At 41.4% G+C, this 26,200-nt stretch overlaps 2 long non-coding RNA genes across 2 annotated transcripts in view; both read right to left on the bottom strand.

Moving 5' to 3' along the window:
• Positions 1-8,682, bottom strand: part of LOC106147084 — a 37,976-nt gene extending 29,294 nt beyond the window's left edge. The window contains exon 1 of the long non-coding RNA XR_001231833.1: positions 8,591-8,682. This is a non-coding gene — a long non-coding RNA (uncharacterized LOC106147084). The remainder of the gene's footprint in view (positions 1-8,590) is intronic.
• An 8,299-nt stretch (positions 8,683-16,981) lies between these two features.
• Positions 16,982-17,759, bottom strand: LOC106146989. Its single transcript, XR_001231682.1, has 3 exons — positions 17,636-17,759; positions 17,381-17,536; positions 16,982-17,242 (listed from the first exon to the last, which is right to left on the bottom strand). It is a non-coding gene; the product is annotated as an uncharacterized LOC106146989 (long non-coding RNA).
• Positions 17,760-26,200: the final 8,441 nt, after the last annotated feature.

The following is a 26,200-nucleotide window of genomic DNA, read 5'->3' as shown; positions in this document are numbered from 1 at the left end:
TTATCTATTTTTGTCATTTTCATATCTGATCAATTCAAGAGCATCATATAATTGGAATTATATAGTATGCAGACCTTTGGGACTGGCTTCCTCAGCTCAGTATAATTCCCATGAGATTCAACCAAGTTGTGTGTATCAATAGTTTCTTCCTTATTTCCTGAGTGGTCTTTCACTGTATGGGTGTACCTCAGTGTTAAACCACTTACCCCTTGAAGGTCAGCACATGCATTCGGTTTTGGGCTTGTACAAATAAAGCACCTATGAACATTTTTCACTAGCTTTTGCATAAACACAAATTTTCATTTCTGTGAGATAAATTCAAGAATATAGTTGCTGGGTCCTAAAGCTGCATTCTTAATTATATCTGATCTTTACCTTTTAATTGGTTTATCTTTACTATTAACATTTAAGGTAATTATTGATATGCTAAGACTAAGTCTACCTCTTGTTACTTGTTTGCTGTCTGTTTCTTCGTCTTTTCTATTTCTCTTTTCTCTCCTGTCTCCTCAGTACTTGGATGTTTTTTAGGATACCATTTTGACTTACAGTGTTTTAAAATATATTTTTTTGGGCTGGGGATTTAGCTCAGCGGCAAAGCGCCTGCCTGGCAAGTGCAAGGTCGTGAGTTCGGTTCCCGGTACCGGAGAAAAACCAAAAAAAATAAATAAATAAATAAATAAATAAATAAATAAAATATTTTTTTTGTTTAGTTGTCTTAGTGGTTGCTCTGGATCTTGTAGTATTCATATGTAACATCACATTCTACCACTTTGGGTAAAGTATGGAAACCTTATTTAATTTTGATTCCTTTACCTTCTTCATTTGGAAATGTAAGCGTCATGGTATCATAATGCTTGTTTTCAAAATCAGGTATGATTTCTAAAACTAGTGGGAAGGTTCATCTCCTGTATGTGTCCGTATTTCTGCTCTTCTCAGTATTCTTTCTTCTTTTATGATGCTGCAAGTTTCTTCTTTTATCATGTCCTTCCTTATTGGAGAATATTCTTTTATCATTACCTTCCTGATTGGAGAATATTTTTCAGAGTATTAGGTTTGCCAGAGGCAAATTCCATTAGTTTGTCTTCATTTAAAAATTATTTCTGTGTTATTTTTGTGCTGATCTGAGAATGTCTTTATTTTTTGCTTCATTTCCTTTTGTCTTCTATTATTTAGGTGATAAATCTATTGTCATGCAAATGTTTCCCCTTAGGTAAGATGTAGGTTCCCTTTGAATGCTTTGAAGATGTTTTCTTTTAATTTGTTTTAAAATTTTTAGTTAAGACATATATGGACAAAGACTTCCTTATTTTATTTGCAGTATGTTTAGCTTCTTGAGTCTGTAGGGCTGTGACTTTCACCAACTGATGAAGCTTCCAAAAATCCAGTGATATTCAGAAAATTTGTAGAGTTCTGCAACTCTTACCATAATCCACTGGTGCAACATTTGTATCACCCTAAAAATATCTCTTGTGCCCATTTGCAACCACCTCTTCATTTGTATCTCTAGAAGGCCATGATTCTAATTTCTGTCTCTGTAGATTTTCCTTTCCTGAATATTGTATGTAAGTGCCATCAAATCACATGTGCCCTATTGAGTCTGGTTTCATTTACTTGACATATTTCTAAGGTTCATTCATATTTCTTCCATGTTGTAGCATGTATCAGTATTTCATGCTGTATTATGGCCAAATAATCTTTCATTCTGTAGATATACCTCTTTATTTATTCATTCATTGCTTGATGAGCACTTGAATTATTACCATTTTTGGCTATTGTGAATTATGCTCCTATGAGTATTTGGATACAAGCATTTGTGTGAACTTATCTGTTTTAATCTCTTAGGTAGATACGAGGGTGTGAAATTACTGGGTCATATGTCAATTGTTGTGTAACTTTGTAAGAAGTTGCCAGACTTTTCCACAGTAGCTGTATCATATTACATTCTCACTAGCAGTGTATGCCACCACTTAGTTTCTCCTTTTTAAACGCAACCATTATAGTAAGTGGAAAATGGCATCTTTCACTGTTATATATTTGTGTAGTCTTGATATCAAGGTAATACTACACTTTTAGAATAGGTTGGGAAATAGTTTTTTCTCTATATTCTGGGAAAGTTTGTGAAGTATTGTTATTAGTTATTTCTTAAATGCTTGATAGAATTCACCAGTGATGACACCTGGGGTTTGGCTTTTCTTCATGTAAAAATTTTAGTTACCATTTCATTTCTTTACTTTCTATAAATTGAATCAGTTTTCTATTTTTTCTCAAGGCACCATGTTAAGTCAGCTGTCACTGTGACAAAATACCTGAGATAAACAGTATGAAGAGAGAGAAGGTTCATCTTGGCTCACAGTTTCAGAGGTTGCTGTTCCTAGTCAGTTGGCCTGTTGCTTTGGGGCCTGTGGTGAGGGGGAACATCATGGTGAGAACGTGTGATAAAGGAAGTTGCTTACTTCATGGCTGCTGGGAAGCAAAAGAGAAAGGCAGGAAGAAGCCAGGGAACTGCTATCCTCTTCAAGGCTGTGTCCCAAGACCAAATATCTTTCCGCTAGCTCCTAGTTCCCAAAAGTTCTACCTCCTCCCAAAAGTATCACAGGCTGGTGAACATGCTTTTAATATGTGGGCCTTTGGAATTTCTCCACCTAAATTGTCTAATTTGTTAGCATAAAATTCTCATAGTATTATGATTCTTTTAAAGTTGCTAGTGATGTTCCCTTTTCTTCATTGATTTTTTTTTTCAATTTGTATTCTACTTTTTCTTTCATTGTAGCCAAAAGTTTGCCATTTTTGTTGACATTTTACAATACACAAAATGTATACTGTAGGCCACCAGGAATATATGAAAGCTTATCAAGGCTTGCTATAGCTCTCCTCTCTCCAGGATCTCTCTGTTAATTTCTGGTTGATCTCTTTGTCTGTTATTCACTCCAGGCAGTACTGTGAACTCAGATCAGCTTCCCTGGGGACCTTCTCTAGAAACTTGCCTCATAGATAGTTATTGTCGTCATCAAAGTCCTAGGCATGGCGGGCAGGAGACGAAAGAAGCTTCGGGTTCTAACCTTGGTTCACTAATTTTTCTTGAGTAAACTCTTCTTAATTTTTTGTGTGCCCCTTTGGACAGTTTCCAAAGTCTTATAGAGATCTTTTGTTTCCCAAGTTTTGCCCAGCTTTTTTATTGCTTTCTGGGAAGAATGTTTGCCAAGCTCTTCACTTAGCCTTTCTAAAAGTCAAGATATAAGCTTTATGGGCTTCATGATCTAGTGTGAAAGATATACACTGCGTTTGCATTCCGTTTATCCTTATTCCTTCTTTGGAAAGGGCACTTGAATGTAGTTGGGATCTCTACTTATTGCTGTATATTATTTTATCTCATATAATTTTCTTCTCTTTGTCATTTGCTTTCTGTTCTGAGAGAATTTCTTTAAAAATCACATTACAGATTTGATTTCTAGTTTTTAGTTTCTCCAAGGATGGCTTTAATTCTATTGCTTCTTTTTAAATAAATATACCTTGATATTATTGTCTTTCCTCTTTATTTTACTTCCTCCTGATGTCCTTACCCATTCAACTTTTACTTCCTTTTGCATTCAGCTCTTCTCTCTCTCTAGTACTTTCTAATCAAGATTTATGGCAGTAACTTTTTTCTTATTCTCTCTTAAAGACACCAATTTTGAACAGTTATTTTTTGTTATACTGCAACACATAATTTTCAAATAAATCTTTAGCCTCAGAATCTTCGTGGTGCTACTCTCATGCCATTGCTTTTAACACTTGCCAGTTGGTTTTGCTGCTGACGTATCCCTCACTCAGAGGAGATTATCGCAGCTTTTCATTTTTGAGGAATAACTATGTGAATTTTCCTATCTTCGACCTCTGTATATCATCTTAATGCTCATTTACCTGAGCCACAGTTTAGAGGCCAGCAGAAGCTGGCATACTCTGAAGAGTGCGTCTGACCAAATTTCCAGTTTTGAGCTGGAATTCTGTGACAATTTTCCTTTAATTAGGTGTCACCTTTCCTGTCCCATTTTCCTCACTTTTCCTATTCTTTAGTTTCTCCTCAGTGCTCAGAATTGATAGAGTATATGAAAACTCAGAATCTTCACAGTAAAAAGCTACAGAAATTTTCCTATTTTTTCCCTCGGTTGGAAACATGGAAGTACTAACATTAATTGTTCATCTACTTATTGAACAATTATTTTCCTGAAAGTTGTGTTATCTGAATGAATATAAAAAGATGAGCAGCCTACAGAGATACAGAATATTTCTCTGGCTACCTCATGAACCTGGATCTATGTAGTAAAGAATAGTTGTAGAATTTTTCAAGTTCATTCTGAATGAAGACCCTGCATCACTGGGCAGAGAGGGGAAGATGCATGTTATGTATTCTTATTTCTTTTTGAGTTGTTCCTTGTTTCATGAGTTGCTTGATTGTGTTTTCTCTTAATAACTGATGGGGTGTGGGCTTGTGCCCCAATTCCCAAGTAGATGTTTGTCTTTCCTGTGTGCTGCATTCACAATCAAGGTGCCCACTCTTTTTTATCACCAGGAACTTATATACATTTCCTTTTTTGATGCCATGTTGTGAAATAATTTGTCTCCTACCCAACTACAGTTTTAAGTAATACTTAATTTCTTCTATTAATTAATTTATCAAAATCATACATGATGTCTGCCAGAGCTTCAGCTATTCATGTGATAACCAGAGTTATTCAAGGAGTTGATAAAATTCAAAACCAAAGACAGCAGACTCTTAGCCCATCACAGCTTTGGTAGCAAATGTAAAATTTTCTTAAGCTTTTTGAAACATTGATGTTTTATCCAAACACCCTATTTTTAACTCTGTGAAGGTTTAAGGGTCTTGAGGCCTCATGGTTAGGAATTGCTGTATTACCAAGGATCATAAGTGGCGGAAACCCAGCGGAAGCTGGGTTGCTCAGCATGGTGTGGTGTTTTATCTTTAAGCTTTAAACTAGATGAGTACAGCACAGGACATTCCAGTTGGGCAGAGTATTGCAGATTGTTATCATCTATGGAAAATAACATCATGACTTTGTTTTTAGTTCACCACTCTATCTATCTGTCTATCCATCTATCTACCTATGTGTGTATACATATACATTTATGTATATATGTTTATGTGGCTATTCTCTAACACATATATATACTTGTATGTGTGCTATGGTTTGTGTCTACATGTCCCCCCAAAGCCTCATGCAGTCATGGGGTGGGCTTCTAGAGTTTTGATTCATGGTTGTGAGTGCTACACTGCCCTGGGGTGGACAGTTTGCATATGTAAGGGAGAGGAAGAGGCTGCTTGCCTCCACTCCTCCCTTTTGCACTTGTTACTTTTGCTGTCTTCTGCTGCCATGAACAGTTGCCCTCTGCCATGTGCCACCCTGCCTTGGAGCCAGCCAAGTATGGACTGAAACCTCCACAAACTGTGAGCTAAATAAACCCTTACTTCCTTAATTCTGGGTGTCAGGTATTTTGTCTCAGCAATGAGAGAAAAGTAACTAAGTGTGCATACATGTTTGTGCATGCAAATGCACACATGTACACAGGATCTCTAACTTATTTGCAGTAAAACCTGTATCAGTGCAGAGGTACTCACAAGTGCCTTCAATAAAAAAGTCACCATGTGTTACGCGATAACATTGAACAGACTCCAGACAGCCTCTTATCTTAGATATACAATAACGTAGCATAACTCAAGCCTAGAGGAGAAGTTAAAGCATTAGGTAACAGTAGCAACAGTAGCATGTTAGTAGAGTAATAACTCTCCTGGAGGATAACCCAGGATGGTTTTTATTGAATTCAGTTTACTTAGCTAGGATAAACCCAGATAGGCATCACATTTACAAGAAGGTGCTAGCAAGAGGGCACGTTATTACAAGCACATTTAGCAGATAAGCAATAGAAAATTGAATAAAATCAGAGATCAGAAAGGGAGCATAAGTGGTTCCTGCTTGTGCTTCTTGCCACAGATAGGTCTACAGCTAATCTGACTAAGAAAAATAATAGTTGCCTTCGCAGACATCTGCAGGGAGAAACACTATGTAAACTCTCTTAGGAATGTGCTGTGTAACCCCTACCGACAAGCTTTCTGTATGCATAATTGAAGTTTCTCTTTTTGCAACTTAAGTGCATTTTCTTTGTTTCTAAGCTGCTTGGAGATTCAGAATAAGTATGCAGTGTCACTTCATAATAATTTGTTTAAGAATGTTACAACTGTGGTCATCTCTTAGTTTCTTCAGCTTCTTAAACCAATAAATGGTGTCTGCTTTATTGTCTTCTTTCTTTTCCCTTTTGAATTTAAGTCTGACAGGTGGTTGCTCATGTGGTTATTCTATCTGTGAGGCACTGTCCTCAGCACTGAAGAGGTGGGTGGATGGATGGACTCTCCCCTCTGCCCTGAGTAATTCCAGAATTTGGTGGTCTGCTTTGTCCACATTGACCATATAGCTAGTGGAAACCCTTGCTTGACCATCCTAGCTGGTGATTTTGATCTCAAAGGAATCCTTTGTGACAAAGAAAATATGTCTCAGCTAAGTTTGAAGTAAAATGTTGTGCGTTTAGAACTATTTCTTATTGAGTGATAAATGTTGGTTAACAGACCACATGCCCTTCTATCCAGATAGTGTCTTGCAACAATGTGCTAGTCTCATAGTTTGCTGAGTGGCTGCTATTACCAGTGGGTTCTGAGACATCACTACCACCCCCACACTTTGCAGCTGGCTCCTTACCAGAAGCATAGACTCAAAGTGCTTCTCCGTGTTTACCCATTGCTTGTAGACATCGTTTCTGTCTTGTCCTAAATGAGTGTGCATGTGTATGTGTGCACACGCACATGTGTACACATGCATGCACAGAGGGGAGTGATAGGGATGATGACTACTTGTGAAAATGGAGGGAAATTTTTGTGATATATCAACAGATAAAATTTTGTTTCTGGAAAAATTTTGATTTCAAATCTCTTCTCTCAGATGACTTGGGTTCTCTCTTTTTAAAATGTTCTTCCATTGATAGAACTTGATTTGGAAGTCCGTTTCTAGAAAAATCAAGTCTATTTGCATATAGTCTCTGACTCCTTTGAGTCATTCATCTTTTCTCTTGTCCCAAGTAATCTTTTTGCTTTCCTGAAGATCGTGCCTTTATATTAGAAAATATTGATCGAATGTCTACGCTGTGAAGGGTACTTCTTTTGGCATGTGGGAAGATAGAAAATAAATGTTCAAGGTATGCTGTCTTCAAAGGCCTTAAAAGAGACACGCACACACAGATAACTTCAAAATGGGGCAGACTCCCTGAAGTACTCATGTTAGAGAAAAAGTGTTCTGGTTGGGTTAGGAATAGATCTACCCAAGGGAGTTTAAGGGAACAAGTTATACATTTTACTCTTCCAAAATCATCTCTCTTTCCTTTACATTTTACAAAATCAAACTGGTGGCTTGCTTCTACTAGATTGTCCATTCACTTTCTTATATTTTAGAACTTTTATTATGGGAAATTCCCAGTGCATATAAAGTGAACTGAACAGTACAATGAACTCCTGTTAGATCTTGTTTCATCTCCTCTCTGTCTCTCTGTCTCTGTCTCTGTCTCTCTCTCTCAGAATAAGGGATGAGAAAGAGGAAACACGAGGGAACTTTCTGGTGAGATATTCCTTCTCTTATATTTTTAATTAGTTCATTTTCTCTCTCTCTCAAGGAAAAGGATGCTATAGAAAAGTATACACCTCAAACATATTCCAAAATCTCACCTAGTCCCTGGCCAACTATTATTTTTTTAAGGAGAAGCTGATTGATAGCTGTCTACAGTATCACATGTGGGACTGTCCGCATATTGTCTGGTGTTGGGGAGCAGGTTGGGTGTAGATAGAAAATTCTCATTCATCTTTTGTTTTTGTTGTGAAGGTTAAAATGCATATCTGATGTGGTATTTTTATACAATGGAGTACTACTCAGCTATAAAGAAGGATAAACTTGAGACATTTATAGGGAAATGGACGCAACTTGAGTCCATAGTCAAGTGAAATAAATCAATCTCACGTAAGTAAACATTGTATTGTCTCCCTAGAGTAAGAAGCAGAAAGAGTAAATAAGACCTGAAATGTACAATAGATATTGTGAAATGGGAAGAAAATGCTCAAAAGGAAAGAGAAATTGCATTGGGGAAAGGAGAAAGAAGGAAGGGAAAAGGAAAAAATATATACACATATACACATAAGATAGTTAAAATAGTTATAGTACTAATTGCTATTAGAGCATTGAAAAGAAAGGTTTATGCCTATATTGTCTGATCAATTCTTCATGCCTATATCTTGCAATATGAGCAACTAGTTTGAAGATAGCAATACCCAATGTACTAACCACTGCTACTCTCCTACAATCTTGTTTTGAAATTTTATATCATTTTTATTGTTTATATTTCTTTTCTTTAAAATAAAATTTAAAAACTACATATCTGATGGAACATTTACTTCTTAAATAGAGAAATTAAGAGTGACTCCTGGGGATAAAGCATCAAGTAACCTCTGGAAGCCACCAGCACATAGCTTCCACATAAAGGCCTCCGCCAAATCAGTTACCTTCCAGTGACCGCCGCGACTGCCGCAGCCGTGCTCCAGCCATGGCCCAGCGTGGTGGTATGTGGTATGCACTTAAGATGTTAAGGTGTTAGAGACATTTCCTTCTTTCAGTATGAGCCAGGGTGGACCCAGCGTCTCTGAAAGGTAAATACAAACCCTTCTCTCCTACACGAGAGAGTTCTCCACTGTTTGCAGTGCGTCACCTTTGTCTGCACTACACATACTTCACATTTTCTTAAAGGTAATGGGCTACCTGCCAGTGACATTTCACAGCTCCCAAGCTGCCCGCTTCGTGGGGAACATAATTCCTCATGTGCTCCACCCTTTCACTTTGAGTTTTACATTTCATCCTTGCTCTGCGCAATGCACCAGTTGACACAAATGCAGGCAACTCCTCATTTGTCCTTCCTCTGATGACCTTGGAGGGCTTCCTCCGCCAGCCCTGCACCAGCCGGAGGAAGGAGGGGCACAGGACGTGCTTCTGTGCCGGTGCTGGGCTGGGCCCTGTGTTCTTTTATATTTTTCTCCCTCCTCTTACAACATTCCATTTGCTGCTCCTTTTCCACCTTAAAAAAAAAAAAAATCCCAGGATATGAATGGCTTAAAATGAACTAACCTGGTCATTGTTGTTACAGGAAAACTGGTCAGAGTACAAGTAATAATCTGCTTCCATACACTACAGTCTCTTACACAATAACCAATCTTTTATCGCTCTTCTTTGCTTGGCAAATGCAGTACCTACCTTGTTCCCACCTATTATGCACTCTTGAAAAGAACCCACGAGAGCTTCCTTTTATTTTGTTTTTGGTTTGGTTTGGTTTTGTGTGTGGCTTAGCTCTGGGTCTCAGCGCAGGGCAAACGCCTGAAGGGCACTTTCACTGGTAACTGCTATAGAGGGAGCTCTGATGTCCTGTGTGTAGAGCATGGCACTGTCCCCTGCATTTTGCTGAGAAGGTTCTGCAGAAAAGCAGGGCAGATTTCTTCGGAGGCATCGACATGGTACAGTTGACCCTATCAAAGTTTAAGGAAGTCTGAGATTGGTAGCTTTTCATGAAAGATGTATGAAAGCATAGGAAAACCAGCTGCTAGAACCCTACTGTCAACATAATGTGCCCTGAGTTCTGAATGCAGCCCCTCACCTGCACCTGGGAGATACCAAATAAGTGGTGTAGCTTTTCTGGGCATCACTTCTTATTTGCAGAGATGATTACACCTTTTTCTATTTCCCTATACGTTTGACTTCAGAAATGCCTCTGGAATTCCCAGGTCAAAGCTTTGGTGAAAGTTCAACTCGACTGGGTGCAGTGGCGCGTGCCTGTGATCCTACCACACCTCAGTCTCTTGGCTCAGGCAGGAGGATCACCAGGAGTTCGAGGCCAGCCTGGGCTGCAACATAGTGAATTCAAGGTCAGCCTGGACTGCACAGCAGGACCCTGTCTCAAAAAAGAAGAAAAGAAAAAATCGAAATAAATAAATAATTTGAAAAGTGCAATTAAGTTATTAAGAGTGATTCTGGAAAGAGACTTTAGAAACACAAAGACAAATAAGTTGGATGTTTTGAATTTGCAAAATGAAGCCACTGCTTTGCAATGCAAGCTTCTCTTGGGTAAACCTGAAGTTGCTGATAAACTCCAAATGAGATCCTTGATTCGTGAGGGAAGTAGAAAAACTGGCATTTTACAGGATCTCAGTAGACATTTTAATATTTCTAACCTGTCCTTGACTTAATATATTCTGGGTTAGGCCTTGCTAGTTTTAGTATTGCTATTTTTAATTGTTAGTAAAATCTCAATACTCTTGCTCCCCATAAGGACTTAGAAACATGTAGAAAACGCTCAATTATCAACTGGATGATGAAGTCGTCAGGTCATTTGAGTCCAGCCTTTTCTCAGGTCCCTGGTGCGAGCAATGCACAGAGGTGGGCGTGGCGGGGGATGCAAGAACCACTGAGAAACCAGGACTCTTCTCCAGGAGCCAGGAGACTATTGGGAATCCAAGACAGAAGACAGCATTTTAATCCAAGACATTACGAAGGTACAAATACAGCATGTGAGCTCTGTTTATGGTAACCTAGGAAACATAAAAACATAAATACTGACTTGGAAATTAACATTTCTCCCAGATCAAGGTTCAGCTCTCTTTCTGTGTCAGTCGGGAGGCGGCAAGCTTTTCACTTCTGGTGCCTTGCCCATTGCTGGCACGAGGGTTACTTTATTAGGATTAACAACAGTGCGTGAGATCCAGACAGGAGGCCTGCGATTTGCCTACTCTTTCTCTAGCTTCAGTGAAAAGTCCATGTGGAAGTTTGACTGAAGAAAAGCACTTTTTAGACATTTTTGTGGTTTGAGTTTGAATCTTGTCTGCAAGATTGTTTCAGAGTTAAATGCTTTGATGAAAATGTCATAGATCTTAAGAAATAAAAGAACTAGAAGCAAATTGATCCACTTCCATTTTCAAATGGATAAGGTGTTTTTCTTCTTCATTTTATGGGTACTATTCAGAGGGTAAATGCATCCCATCACATATATGTGGTATAAGCCTAGGAAAACTAGATTCCTCCTGGTCCTCTGCCTCCCTTATGCTTGCATGAGAAAATTAAATCACAAAATCATGTGAGCTGGTAAAAAACTCTCATATGGGAGAGGGGTGGTTCTCAATCTAAACATCTACCTCTAAAATAATACTGTTCTTGGAAACCTTTATTGTTCTCTATTATCATTATTGAAGATGTATACCACATCCGCTCAAAAATTTTAAAAATATGTTGCTACCTACTGCACAGTACAAAGTACACATTTAAAAAACCACAGAGCTTTCTCCCAAGTGAAAGTCAGCAGATACCAGAATCAAGCACTCTTTATCCCAGAGAGTGGAATTTGATTCTCAGTTTCTTAACAGATGAAATCTAGTGGTAAGCATGAAGGACTACAGTATTTCCAGCATCTTCCCTCTCGGTTTTTAGTTGGGTTCCCAGATTTAGTGGAAGACAAAAAAAGGGGAGAAGTAAGTCTAATACATCTTTTGGATTAGTCTTTATTTGCAGAAGTTATTAGAGTTTTTAAAATACACAAGCACAATTCCTCCGCAGGACTTGTGTCGATGGCTTGGAAGGACAATGACAGAGAGGATGCTTCTGAACCTGCAGCACGCATTGGAAAGTGCTTCCTCTTGCGTGGAAGGGGGCTTTTCCCAATTATTTTTAGAATACTTCCCCTTTTTTTCCCAGGAAGGCATCAGTGCAATAGTCTTCAGACACAAAACTTTGAGAAACGGGGCTAAATATTAATAACAGTTCGGATTATTATGAGGACTTGGTCAAAACACACCCTGGTTATGAAGATGCATTGTGAGTGCTGCGGGGGTATCAGGCATTATAACGCCTGCAGTGCTTGACGCCTGCTGTTTACCAAGGGGACACAGGTTTTGTTTACTCTGTCAACATTACAGTCCTTTCACGTGAAGCACAAATCGTTCAGGCACCCAAGATGAAATCCTAATCCCTGCGGCTCCCACTCCCCTTCTGCCTCTCCCTGCTTAGGTTCTGCTCTGGGAATGGGTCAGAGGTGGTGTGTGGGGATTCAGCCTTTGTTCTCGGTGTTTGCCTTGGTCACTGACCAGGTTCATTTTTTTGGAGATGAGCATCTTGTATTTCTTTGTGATTGAGTGACAGAAACTCAGCCAGCATCTGCCAAAATGAATGGCTCAGAAAACTTGTTATGATTTCAGCATCAGTTCGTTTAAAAAAAAGAGAAACCCTTCCCATTACCTGGAGTTCCGAACACACTTGATTGTCTCCCAGAAATACAATAAAAGGAAGCCAGTATTTTAGTCCCAGTTGTTTATGAATGCGGCTAATTTTCTTTTTTAGACTCTGAAGGTCACAGAATCAAACCAGGTGGAGCTGCAGAAAGGAGTGTCCCCTTCCCATCAGTTCTCCTGCCCACCCTTTCTCTCCAGTTCTGTTAAGAGTAGGGTCTTGCTAGCTGTAAGTGGAAAGTAGAACATTGGTGAGAATTTCTAGGGCTTCCTAATCAAAGCAGGTCACAAAGGAAGTTGGAAGTTACAGAAAGGAATTAAAAGTGACGAGTGCAAAGGTCTCTGGATGACTTCAGTGCACCGTACTGCTGCTCCTCCGCCCCTTTTCAGGCTGGCTTCGGGGAGGCGCAAGGAAGAAAAGCCTTTATGTATTTTCCAAGTAAGCAAGGCCCTTCACGTCTTGGCTGGGACCGTGGGCATGGAACTGGATTTGCCCAGGAAGTGAATAATTAACCCTGAGTCCTTGGCACACAGGAAGGTGAGAGAAGAATGAATAACATCTGCTATTCTAGAGTTCCAATCTAGAGAGCCTCTGTGTCCTTGTCATAAAATGACCTTTAGAGAACACAGCAAAGTTCTGGCCTATTTTTGAGCACATGAATAAATAGGCCCAGAATAAAGTCTCTGCCTCTTTTTCCTTTCCTGCACATCCAATAGAGCACTTTTCATTTTTAATGTACAGGTTGCTGGTAATATCTATTGTTATTTCATAACTTAAATATGCCTTCATACTGCTTATATTTCTTCCTTTAGGACTTAATGCACAGCAAGGAAATGTTTTCTAGCTGATAGGCTTGTTATATAATTTCAGAAACCTCTTCACAGTGCTTCTGATATCCAAATTGTACAAGATTGTAGAAGGAATATTAAAAATAAGAACTGAGATGTATCAAGCACCAACTCTGGGAAGCACTGTACTTAGGTGCTTTGTACCAGGCATTCTGTTTAATCTTCAAAACAACCCTAAGGAAGAGGAGTTTTCCCATCTCTCTGTAAGAAGGCAGCCGCAGGGGGATCGTACCTTCGCTGTCAGGTGTCAGTGCAGCTCACTGTAACCCCAAAGTGTGTATTCATTTCGCCTCCCCACAATGCCCAGCTTGTCCTGGAAGTCTAGAAACCCACAGCGAGAGATCTTCTCACTGCCTCACTCAGTGCGGCTTCCTTAAGAGCACCAAAGAAGATTCACCCCTCCTGCTGTGGACAGCATCTTACCCAGACTGAGCTAACACAGGTCCTGGGTGAAGAGCTAGGATAATCCTTCCCCATCTGCCCTCTGGCAACTCTTTGCTCCCTGGATTTTTCTAGGGATGGAGGAGGGTTCTGGTGGCAGAAGTCAAACTGGGTTCTCAAAACATATCTTCATGTTCCCAGGGTTGTCTAAAGATCAAAGTGGAGAGGGCAGGGAAGGACAGCAGATGTCAGATTTCAGGGGAGACTATCCTTAAGCGAGGATGCAGTCTCAGCAAGGGGTGTGAGAAACGGTCAGTCTGACTCGGCAATAAGACAGAGGATCCAAGGGAAGACGCAATCCTAAGTCTGGCCGGTTTAGTTTCTGTTGAACCTGCCCTAACCCCTGGGGTGGGAAGGGGTTGAGTCGCTCATGGCCACAGCCAATGAGAATTCTACATCCGTTCTACTATGTCTGCATAGATAGGAGAAGCCAGGAATGAAGTTATCTAGAAAATAGGGCTAACACATTGTACATAGGCATTAGTTTCTTGCAGCTTTGCACCACTTACCCAAATAAGCTGGGCAAAACCTACTAACGGCTATGTACACCTCCTAATAGCAACAACATCCATCCCCCCTTATTTTGGCCCTTCCCTTAAATAGAGGGCCCAGGTGTGTGCAGGGCAGCTGCCATGTTGCATCGAATGTGACCCAATGGCCACTTAGATGGGCTGCACACAAGACCAGGAAACTTTATACGGAGCAGCTACTCCTGGCTCTACTCTCTTAACGATCGCCAGGTCTCCAGAGGCAGAGCCTTGAAGGGTCAAGGCGGGAGCCGTACAGCGGTGAAGCAGCCCTGTGGAGCGCCGGCTACGAGACTTAGTGAGGAAGCGCACTCCAGGCCCCGCAGCCTTTGGAGGACAGTCCTGGGGGAAGTGTGAAGGTGAGAATCGGCTTAGAGGGCAGCCTCAGGGCATGCTCAGTGAGGACAGCTCTCCCGGGCTGCCCAGTTCCTCGCCTTGGCTCACTGGCGTTCACATTCTGCTTGCCCAGAGTGAAGTCCCAGCAGGCAGTGGGACGACCGGGTCCGGCTGCCAAGCCTCTTGCACCCCACCCCAGCACCCTGGACTCCAACAAATTGATATCTGGGGCTCTCAACCTTTCCTTTTTTCTTTTTTTTTTTTTTTTTTTTTGTTCTAGAGATCTTTTTGGTGGTATGATGAAGCCTACAGATTCTTTAGCAGAGTAATGCTTTTCAATGCATAAAATAACATATCCATAGTTTCAAAGGAGGCCAATTATATGGAAGGATGATCCGCAACATCTCAGGGACTTAACGGAAATAATTGGATGGGAGGGGAAAAGGTCTTTGAAAGAGGGGTGGTCTCTTCCTAAGCAAGTGGGGTGTGCATTATCAAAACTTTCATGGAATAAATGTCTGATGTGAAAAGGTATGTGCTTCTTTGGTAATGGAACAAACGGCAAGATCTAGCAGCAGAGCTAATCCCATAATTCCACAAATCCCAATACTACAATTCAAGTAGCAATTAGCATAGATGGTGCTTCAAAGTATTTGCTACAACCAAAATGTGATCTGAAAACACTTTGTAATTTCTGTTAGTGGAAAGGTCCCAGGCATACTGTGACACTGGTGTGCCACGTTGTCTAAAGCCATGACGGAAGGACTGGCTAAATTTCAATGAAAGGTTGATGAAAATGAAGATGAGCGTTGTCCTCACCTTGTTTGGAGATACCCTCTAAATCCTGTCTGTGTGTCCCACATCAAGAACTCATATGTCAGGGCTGGGGAGATAGCTCAGTGGCATAAGCGCCTGCCTGGCAAGTGTAAGTTCCTGAGTTCTAATCCTGGTACCGCAAAAAAAAAAAAGAACTCATGTGTTTTGTGCTGTTGGAAAATGATTTTAGAAAATGATGCTTTTCTTGCTCAACACCAGTACCACCTAGCTACCGACCTTCTTCTGGGTTATGTAAAAACGACCAAGCGGTGCCCGGCCCCATTGCTGTGTGGTGAAGGCCCGGCCGCGGCCGTGCAGTTTGTTATCTCATAGGCATTGGAGGGGTGAGCAGCACAGTCGCCTTGGCCAGCCTGAAGCGCCGCCATTTTCTGTGGGGACACAGGAAGGTTCTAGCACCTCCGCAAGATGAAGCAGTGCTGCAGCCTCCTTAGCAGGATAAGGATTGGCTTCAGGGTAATTTCTAAAAAGAACAGAAGCTAGGGCCCAATCTGAGAACGCAGTGGAACGCCAGGAGGTAGCATGTGGGATCTGGATTTGAGTCTGGGTTCTACCCTTGACCTCTGGTTGACCCTGGACAAATACAGATTCTCTTCTTCATTTGTTCGTCCTTTGGTAAAATGAGGCGAATCTCACGAAGTTTCTGTGGTGGACACACGCGATGGCATGCACAGTGCAGCGCTGTGGAAGTGTAAGCCCCGTGCACACGTTTTGCTACCATGATCCTTTGCAAACAGCACCGTGTTTAACTTTACTCCAAATGGGTCACTGGACAGCAGTCTCAACACTGCACTCCTGCTGCAGTTTGCGGGTCAGGGCAAGTCACACCGGTTTCTGTTACTCTTTCCTCTCTGGGGACACTGCCATGACTGGCTGCTATGCCGAAGGGACCAACTTGAGCATCCAAAGGTCAGGGCAGGTGACCTCAGTTCTCCTCGGAGCCTTGCGCCCCTGTTTTCCTGAGGAAGCTCCCTGGCCTCCGACTGCCCTGGCCTGCCTTTCTCCTGGAGGCCCTCCCCGCTTCCGGGCTGGCCTCTGTCCAGACCCCTGGGATGGCGGTGAGGCGGGGGAGAAGCGGGCGTGTGGGCGCAGGGAGAAGGCTAGGCCGGGAAGAGTGGGGATCCTCCGCCCGAGGCTGCCTCCCCGACTCCTGCGGGGTGTGGTTTCCACCGAGAGGCAGCAGCGAGAGGACACGGAATCGAGTAGACTGGAGTCATTCAGCTTTGAAAACTTCCTGTATCCTTTGAAGCAGCCCATGACATCATCTTGTTGGGCAGCTCGGAAAAATAGGTGGGAGCGGGGTAAAATGAATCAAACCCACCAAGCGACGAGAACAGAGTCATAGGTTGACATAGAAACAGCCGCGATCCAACTGAACCCAAGTAAACGTTCAGGCACCAACCAGCAAAGCACCGGCCTCCCGGTTCGCGGCAGTGACCCGGGCGGCGCCCCCGCCCAGCCCCTCCGCCCACGCAGAGCCCTGCGCTTGTTTTCCCACTGTGCAGTGACCTCTCCGTGGTGGGGACCGGCGGCGGCAGACACACGTGACTTCCAAACGGCTCATCCATCCAAGTTCAATAAATTAGCAGCCAAAAATTTTAATCAGATATTTAATCTTTCCTCCCTGGAAGGGAGATGGGGTGTTTACTGTGGCTGCAGGCCACGTTAATCTCAGAGAAGAAAGATTGCTGCTCCATCTCGGTGCTGGGAAGCCCTGGAGAAGCTGCTTTTGCCTACTGAACTTTCCTCCACCGTAGGTGGAGCTTGACTCCTCTCTTCTCCTGCTCGGTCCAGCCAGAGCCAGGCTCTTCCCTGCTAACTTCCTGCAGTCTGTGTCAGGATCTGAGAGAGTGACTCGGGAGGGATTTCCACATTTTGTAAACATTCAGATAGGGAACCACCAGAAGGCCTGCAAAAACAACTTCCAGTCTTCTCACCGGGCCTGCACCCTCCCACCCACGCCCTCTCCCCTACACCCTGGCCTCCTGGGGAGAAGAGCTTGAGGCGGTCCTGCCAGGGAGCTCCCAACGCTGGGGAGGGGACCTACCTTGCGACCATCCGAAATACATCAGTTCATTTGTCAGTGATGTGGTGACAGGCACTCTTCTACGCTCTTCGAGCAAATCAAAGAACAGAAAGAGAAGAATCTCTGCCCTTGCATAGCTAACGCTGTCACATGGGAGACCGCTGCATAAAAATAAACCTAATAAGCAAGTAAATAATATAAGGTTAGAAGGTGACAAATAATTAGGTATATATGTGTAAGGATATTCATCTGTAAAAGAATTCACTGCGACGTTACCGTGGTTCCTGTGAAAGCCACTGGGTTGGGCGATTAATGGATGCCATGACGGTGCAGAGGACAAATCAGTGCGAGGCAGAGGCATTTTGGAGCCATGGATGCTTCATGGAGCCGTCACGCCTGGGAGCATCTGTGGGGGGATGTGGAATTGAACAGCCACGCAAGAGAGACGTGGAAGGAGAGGAAGGGAAGAGCCCGGCTCTGGCCAGACAAGGTGGAAGCAACAGAGGGCAAAGTCAAGCCCTAGGTGTCTTGAGCTTTCCGTGTACCTAGTTTTGAGCCAGGGTAATTGTGAATATGAATGGATTTTTAACCCAAATGTGGAAGTCAAGAGAGGTAGATTTAGGGAGCTCATTTTAAATGGCAAGTGCTCACACAGAAATACAAGAGCCAGGTTTGTAGCAGTGATAGGATAAAACCACTTGTAGAGTGATAGGAAAAGAGTGATAGGAGAGTGCTCATATAGAAATACAAGAGCCAGCTCATATAGAAATACAAGAGTGCTCATATAGAAATACAAGAGCCAGGTTTGTAGCAGTGATAGGATAAAACCACTTGTAGAGTGATAGGAAAAGAGCAAGGAGCAGATACGAAGGAGTGACCAAGAGGCAGGAGAAGACACAGGAGGCCACTGGACGTCCGGAAGGTGGCAAGCACTAGTTTTAAAGCTTTGCACCTATTAAAGTCATCTGGGGAGATATAAACTTTCCAATTCCCAGACTGCACCCCACACCAATTACATCAGAATCTCCAGGGGTGGCACCCCAGAATCAGTAGGTTTTAAACTTCTCAAAGTGATGACAGTTTTAAGTCAAGACGGAGAACTAATGTTTTAAAGCCGGAAGAATGGCTAACAGCTATTGAGAGATTAAGACAGATGAGAAGTGAAAAAATACACTCAAATGTAAGACTAGGAGAGCATTAATGGCTCTTTCTGGAGTGCTTTTCCAGTGCACTGTTGCCATTTCACAGGCGAAGTCACATAAAGGGCGAATATTAGAGCTGAAATGTGGTCCTTCTGCTGCCAGCACCCAAACTCCTTTTACTCCATCAAGCTGGGGTAGACTTTGGGAAAGTTGCGTTTTCACTGGCTGATTTATTTATTGTTGGTTACCTGTAGGGTGAAGTGACAGCCCATGTCTTGAAGGGCCAGGGTACAAGTAAAGTAAGGTGGCCTAAGGAGTGGGAGTTTCCTTTTCTGGATTATAGTCCGACCTTCGTCATTAAGTGAGGGTCTCCATATCTTAAGCTTCCTTCCATTTCCTTATTTATACAATGAAAGGATTTGGAGTTGTTGATCTGAAGGTTGCCCAGTATTTACGAGAATTCCATGATTCAAAGACTCCAAGTGGTAATGGGGAGCACCTGATGGTAGGGCTTGGTTTGCCGTGGATCAAGTCCTCAGTTTTGTTACTTGCTTTTGTGAATCTGGTGAAAGAGCTTGAGTGAAGATGTTTGCTGGAGAGAAGTGTTGTTAGTGAACTGTCTGAGAGGACTTTGAGGACCTGAAGCTGCCCCAGAGCTGGAGGTCGGAATGGCACACAAGGCAGGTCGGGAGGGGGAGATACAACTTGCAGTGAGAGCAAGCTCTCAGTATGTATGGCACAGTCCGGGCTGCGGGCAGAGGAAGTGCAGCAGGAAAGGCTGATGGAAAGAGAAGAGAAAGAAGCACTAATGAGCCAGAGGTCAATGAGGTCAAGCTCAGGGAGAGACATAGCACAGAAGGAAGCAGTGAATGCTGTGGAAAAATCGCATTATGATTCTAAAAGAAGCATTTGGACCAAATATCATCTACAAACATTTTCAGTTCTATCTGATATCTTTATGATGTCAACTGGATGTTTAGTGAATAAATGACTTCCTTGCCACCCAAAGGAAGTTTCATTAAGGGAATCTTAATTTTATTTGGAAATAACTCCTTTTGTTGGGTATTTTTAAAATGACACTAAAGCATGCCCCTTTCAGGGGAAATTTCTGTTATTTTATTTTTTGGTAAAGCAATAGATGATAAAGGCTGAATTTCTGCAAATAAGCAGGTCACATCTATGTTTTAGGTAATGGAACCGCAATTCTTGAATTAAATGTTATAACATTTGCATACTTGCCTTGTGTGTGAATAATGTGGACTCTCAATTCTTCTAAATATTGTTTCCCTCATCTTTGATTGCCATGGGCTAACTTTGTTCACACAACTTAATTTGGATGATGAGTATCATAACATGTCTGTGGACATTCTTTCACTGTGACACTAAAACAACAGTGGCAACAAAGAACAGGTTAAGGCAAATGGATCTTCTCTTTCATGGAATTAATCAAGACGGGAACAGAGTCACCAAGTACTGCACTCAGTTATTCGGAAACCTTGTTCATCATGATGCCCTCGGAAAACTCCACTATGGAAAAGCATTTACTCCACGTCTTCTCGGTTCACAGAGAAAGGGGTATTGAGTGAGCCATTCTCACCAGGGCGTCTGTCAACACAAGCAGAACAGTGAGGAGCTAAGTGACATCTGGAAAGTTCGACTTGTGGAGTTAACACAATGAAAAATTGCTCTCCTTAGAAATGCTTCTGTTTTTGAATATCAGGGTTTGTTGGTTTGATTTGCTTTTTTCCTTCCCTTCTGTCTCCCCACCAGCGCTGGTTAACTACCTCGCACTTTCATTAGTTTATGAACGAGTATGTGTTAAGCTCTCTTCTGCAGAGGCTATGCAAGGCATGAGTGATTTGACAGATTTAGTGAGAGTTATGTTGAACCTTCACTGGGACTTAAGTCTAACGTAAAATACAGATATCAAACAATTTTAATGAAACGATGAGAGCTATTTTAAGGCAAATATGGGTATTATGAGAGTATCGAGCAGGGATGGGACCAATTCTAAGTTTCATTGGTGCTGTCTGCGGAAGGAGCATATAAATTAGTTGTGAGGAGTACCTAGATATTAATGAGGAATATTGGCTATGTAGGCTGCAGGCCAAATATCTCAAGCACAGAAGAGTACTTGCAATAGTCCACACATGAGAGAGAACATGACATGGATGAAGAACCCTGAAATAAATTTAGTAGTGCTGGAGCATAACGTGAAAACTGGAGAACAGTTAAAGCTGATGCTGCAGAGGTAGGCAGGGTGGAAACTATGTAGGACCTGCAAATTTGCTACTAATATTAGATTGTACTGAGAGAATCATTCTGGATTCTTAAGAGAACATTCTGGAATGTGTCAGAAATGGAGAAAAGAGATTTATATTTCCAGCCATGAGCAACAACTAGGATCAGGAATTATTATTTGACCGTAGATAATGAGAAAAGGTGCAAAATACAGGAAAGACCTATTTGGAGATATTTATTTATAAAAATTATTCTAGTCTTTTTTGCTAGTTCCATTATCTTTGTCGTTTCTCCTTCTGCTTCTACTTACTGTTTCCCTGGCTATGTGTCATGCTTTTCTGCTTCTTTGTGGGTCTGGTGTTTGCTTATTGGGTGCTGTACATTGGAATTATATGTTGCTTACTGGGTTACAGATAGCTTTTAGGAATGTCATGCTTTTATGGCAATGAGTTATTTATAGGTTGTTTTGATCTTTTTGGATTGTTTTTAAGTGATTTGAGGACAGGTATAAAGTAGCCTTTACTCTGAGCTAATTTAGGCACATTTCTAGGCATTGCTCTGCAGCGATGTGGACTCTCTCAACTCCCTCTTCTTCCCTTCTCATTCCATTCAGCCAGTTTGGTGGCACCTGCCCACAGTGACGGGACGTCTTCCCCACGTTGTCCTCCAACCTATGTGTCAGTGTGCTCTGGAAATACCTTCACAGACACACCCCAAAACAAGGCTCCAGCAACTGTCTGGGTCCCAGGCCAGCCAAGCTGACACATAAAAGTAACCATCACAGGGTGTAAAGGAGATTTTGGAAATGTTCTCCAGCTCTATAGTGGTGGTGCATGACCTGAGGTATAAATTTCTTCCCTTTCATCCACATGAACACACCTGGTATTTTAAAAAGTAGAGAGGAATCAGGGTGGAAAGAAGACTTCTGGAACTAAAGAGGGTGACAGGCAGTTTATTCAGAAATAAGGAGTGATCTTCACTGAAATTGTGTTGAACTGTAAGGGGCCAGTGATGAAATTTCAGAGGCCTGTATTGCCATGAAATTGCTAACAAATGTCAAGCAATTCCAGCTTAAACAGAAAATACATAATTGTCCATGTCTGTACTAAACAATGGTGTGGAGATATTGATGTAACTGAGTTACTTTTCACTACATTTGGGGATCAGGAATTAGTGATTATGTTGTCCCACCCAGAGATATCATTCAGAATCTCTTTATGTACTTTTCAAGCTGCATATATGAGAAAGAATGAAAAAGACTATGTATGTTGGAAAATATAGATGGAAACATTTTATAATAAATACTGGAGCCAGCTGTGGTGGTACACACCTGTAATCCCAGCACTCAGGAGGCTGAGGCAGGAGGATTACTGTGAGTTCAAGGCTAGCCTGAGTTACATAGTAAGGCCCTGTCTCAGGAATTAAAGTAAATACTTAAAAATAAATGAATGAATGAGTAAGTAAATAAGTAAATATTGGGGGCCAAAATTTCATTTTTATTTTGTAAGGAAGAGATTTAAGAAGTAAAATTATTATCAGGGTTTTAAAATGTGTAATCTTTAAGTCATAGCTATTAAAGTTATGTATTCACTGAAGAAAAAATTTAAATACAGAAAAATAAAGAGAAAAAGTCAAATTACTCATAATCTCATAACCTAAAGAACCTCTGTTGACATTTTATTTTGTTGCCTTCTCATGTTTTCTTTCCTTAATGCCTAATGTCACAAAACCATCACAATGATAGTGATCACACAACTTTTCCCCCTCCTTTTCCATCATTGTTCTAACCTAGTACATCCATTCATTTACTTCTTCATTCACATAATCATCCATTCAGCAAAGAGCTATCAAAAGTTTGCTATGTATCCAGTATGGGATTAAAAACAAAATAAACGATAGAGTTTCTGCCCTCATGTAGCTTTTGGTCTAGTAGAAAGATATTAAACAATAAACAAAAATAAGGAAAAACAATATAAATACAAACCTACAAATTGTTTCCAGAAAGGAAACAAATGGAACAGAGAGAGATTAACAGGGAAAAATACATTCGATTGGGAAGTCAGGTGTTATGGTTTGTGTCTGGGTGTCCCCCCAAAGCCTCATGCGGTCATGGGGCAGGCTTTTAGAGTTTGACTGATTATGGGTGTGAGAGCTACACCTGCCCTGGGGTGGATAGTTTGCATATGGAAGGGAGAGGAAGAGGCTGCTTGCGGCCATTCCTCCCTTTTGTGCTTGTTGCTTTTGTTGTGTTCTGCTGCCATGAGCTGTAGCCCCCTGCCATGTGCCACTCTGCCTTGTAACCTGTCAAGTATGGACTAAAACCTCCACAAACTGTAAGTGAAATAAACCTTTCCTTCCTTAACTTAGGGTGTCAGGTATTTTGTCCCAGCAACGAGAGAAAAGTAACCAAGGCATCAGGAAAGGCAGATTGGAGGGAGAGGGGAGGTGGGAATACGAATGAAAAGATGCAGCTGGTGGTCCCCAGGTTGGCAGTGACAGTGACAGATGGACGTCCTAGCACAGGTCTGGCCTGAGGGAAAGCAGGAGAGAAAGAACTCGAGAGACGAGCCGGAGTGTGGAGGGAGCACAACCTGGGAGGAGACTGCGTTGGAGATCTGCTGATATGAGGTTTTCGTGGCCAGGCTAAGGGGTTTGTAAGGTCTTTTAACAGCAACAGGGAGCCACTATAGGGCTTCAGAAACAGAGGCAGCATACTCAGTGTACACTTTTGAAATCCTTCTCTGGCAAGAATGGAAAAAGGCCCTTGCTCAAGAAGCCATTGCAGTTATCTCAGTGAAGAATGGGTTGGCATGAACGAGGTGGGTGTGGGACACAAGAAGAGAAGGGAATAGGTTTGAGGGATATTTTTCGGGGAGAATACACGTCCAGTCATATGCAACTGGCATTTCTGTAGGTCAGAGAGGTCCCATATTGGCAATTTGACACAATTCTGCCTAATATTAAGGCTCAGAGTTGCACCGGATGTGGAAGGACAAGGGAAAGATGACTGAGACCACACGACCTTGCAATGTGTGTACCGTGGTGAATACAAGGGCTGCAGAAGCAGGGAAAAGGGGAGAACCAGGTTTGGTGGCCATGGAGGTTGGTGCCCCTCATTCCTTTGGTTCTTCCCGCCGTGAAGCAGGGGTGTAACTTCAGGGACTGACTCCAGTTTTAGTTTTCCCATTTTCCTCTTAGTGGCTGCTTTAGAATCCCACACACAACTTCTCTGTGGAGGTACCGGACATTTCCCTGGCCCAGCAGTGTGTATGTGCCCTCAATTCGTTTCATCAGATTGAAGAGAAGGACGTCTACTCCATTAATGGGGTCTTTATGGACAAAAGTTCTAAAACCTTTCTGTCTGTTCAATAAGATATGTTCCCAGAGGTATGGAAAATGAGTCAAAGGGCTTGCGCATTTTAAAGGCTGTGTTATTAACCCACTTTAGGAAACAGCAGTTCTGATGAATTCTTAGACTAGCAAAGTATGAAAGTGCCAGTTGAACCATACACTTTCATAACATTGATTGTCTTTAATAAAACAATCTTCATCAACAAGTAACATTTCATTTATAATTCTTCTAATAAAGGTAGAAGGACAATATCATATTCAATGGGAAAAAACTGAAATCAGTCTAAAATCAACAACAAGACAAGGATACCCGCTCTCACCATGCCTGTTCAATGTAGTGTGTGAACCTTTAGCCAGGGCAGTCAGGCAAGAGGAAGGAGTAAAAGGGATCCGAACAGGAACAGATGAAGTCAAGCTATCCTTACTCGCAAGTGATATTATCCTTCATGTAGACGACCCAAAAAACGCCACCAGAATGTGCTTAGATCTGATAAACAACTTCAGCTAAATCGCAAGATACAAAGTCACACAAATATCAATAGCTTTCTTGTACATCAGTATGAACCCACCATGAAAGAAATTAGGAAAACAATTCCACTAATGATAGCTTATAAAAATTAAATACCTAAGAATCAACCTAACAAGGAGGTGAAAGATTTCTATGCTGATAACTACAAAGCTCTGAAGAAAGAAATTAAAGAGGACATTGGACTATGAAAAGACATCCCTTGTTTTTGGATTGGCAGAATTAAATACTGTTAGAAGAGCCATATTACTAAAAGTGACTTAATGCAATTCCTATTAAAATACCAACAACATTCTTTACAATCCTAAAATTCACATGAAACCAGAAGAGGCCCAGAATAGCCAAAGCAATCCTGAGCAAAAAAAGCAAAGTGGGAAGCATCACAATACCAGATTTCAAGTTATACTATAAAGCTATAGTAACAAAAGCAGCATAGTGCTGGCATAAAAATAGACCTATAGACCAATAGAATAGAACAGAAGACAGAAAAACAACCCCATGTACCTTCAGCTATCTGATTTTTGACAAAGGGCCCTAAAACATATGTTGGCGAAGAGAGAGGCTCTTTACCAAAGGGTGCTGGGAAAACTGGATATCCACATGCAGAAGAATGAAAGTAGATCTGTATCTCACACTGCACTAAAATCAAATCACAGGAAATCAAATACCTAGATATACAAACAGAAACTTTGAAGCTGCTGGAGGATAACATGGGGGAAACACTTAAAACCATAGAACAGGCAAAGACTGCCTGAACAGGAATCCCACAGCACAGGAAATAATATGAAGAATCAACAGATGGGATTATATCAGATTATAAAGCTTCTACACAGCAAAGGAAACAATCAACAGAGTGAAAAGACAACCTATGCCAACCTATAGAATGGGAAAAAATTTTTGCCAACTGCTCTTCTGATAAAGGACTGATATTTAGAATATATAAAGAACTAAAGATATTTATCCTCTCAATGCAAATTACTCAATCAAAAACTAGGCAAACTGAACAGGCACTTCTCAAAAGAGAAGTACAAGTGGCCAATAAGTACATTTAAAAAAAGATCATTACCTTTATCCATTAGGGATACCCAAATTGAAACAATGCTGAGATTCCGCTCAGAATCACTGTTACCAAGAAAGAAAGAAAAATGCTGATGAGGATGTGGTGGAAAAAAAACCTTGTACATTGTTGGTGGGAATGTAAAAATATAAACTGGTACAACCACTATGGAAATAAATACTTCACAGAAGTAAAAGTAGAAATCCCATTTAACCGAGCTATACGTCTCCTGGGTATACTCCTGAGAGATTAAAGGCATCATACTGCAGCGATACTTGCATATGCAATTCACAATAACTTATCTCTGGAAACAGTCTAGATAGCCATCAACAGATGAACAGAGAAAGAAAATTATGGCATATATACACAATGAAATATTATTCAGCCATAAAAAGGAATGAAATCATGTTTTTTCTAGGAAAATGGATGGAGCTTGAGACCCTAATGCTAAGTAAACTAAGTCAGATACAGAAAATTAAATATTCCATGGTTTTTCTTCTTGAGAAACCTGAAATATAGATAAG

Source organism: Chinchilla lanigera, unplaced genomic scaffold, assembly GCF_000276665.1.
Source record: "Chinchilla lanigera isolate Chin_1 unplaced genomic scaffold, ChiLan1.0 scaffold00001, whole genome shotgun sequence".
NCBI classification, from domain to species: Eukaryota; Metazoa; Chordata; class Mammalia; order Rodentia; family Chinchillidae; genus Chinchilla; species Chinchilla lanigera.
The sequence above is the reverse complement of the archived record's forward strand: the minus strand, read 5'-3'. Positions and strand labels throughout refer to the sequence as shown.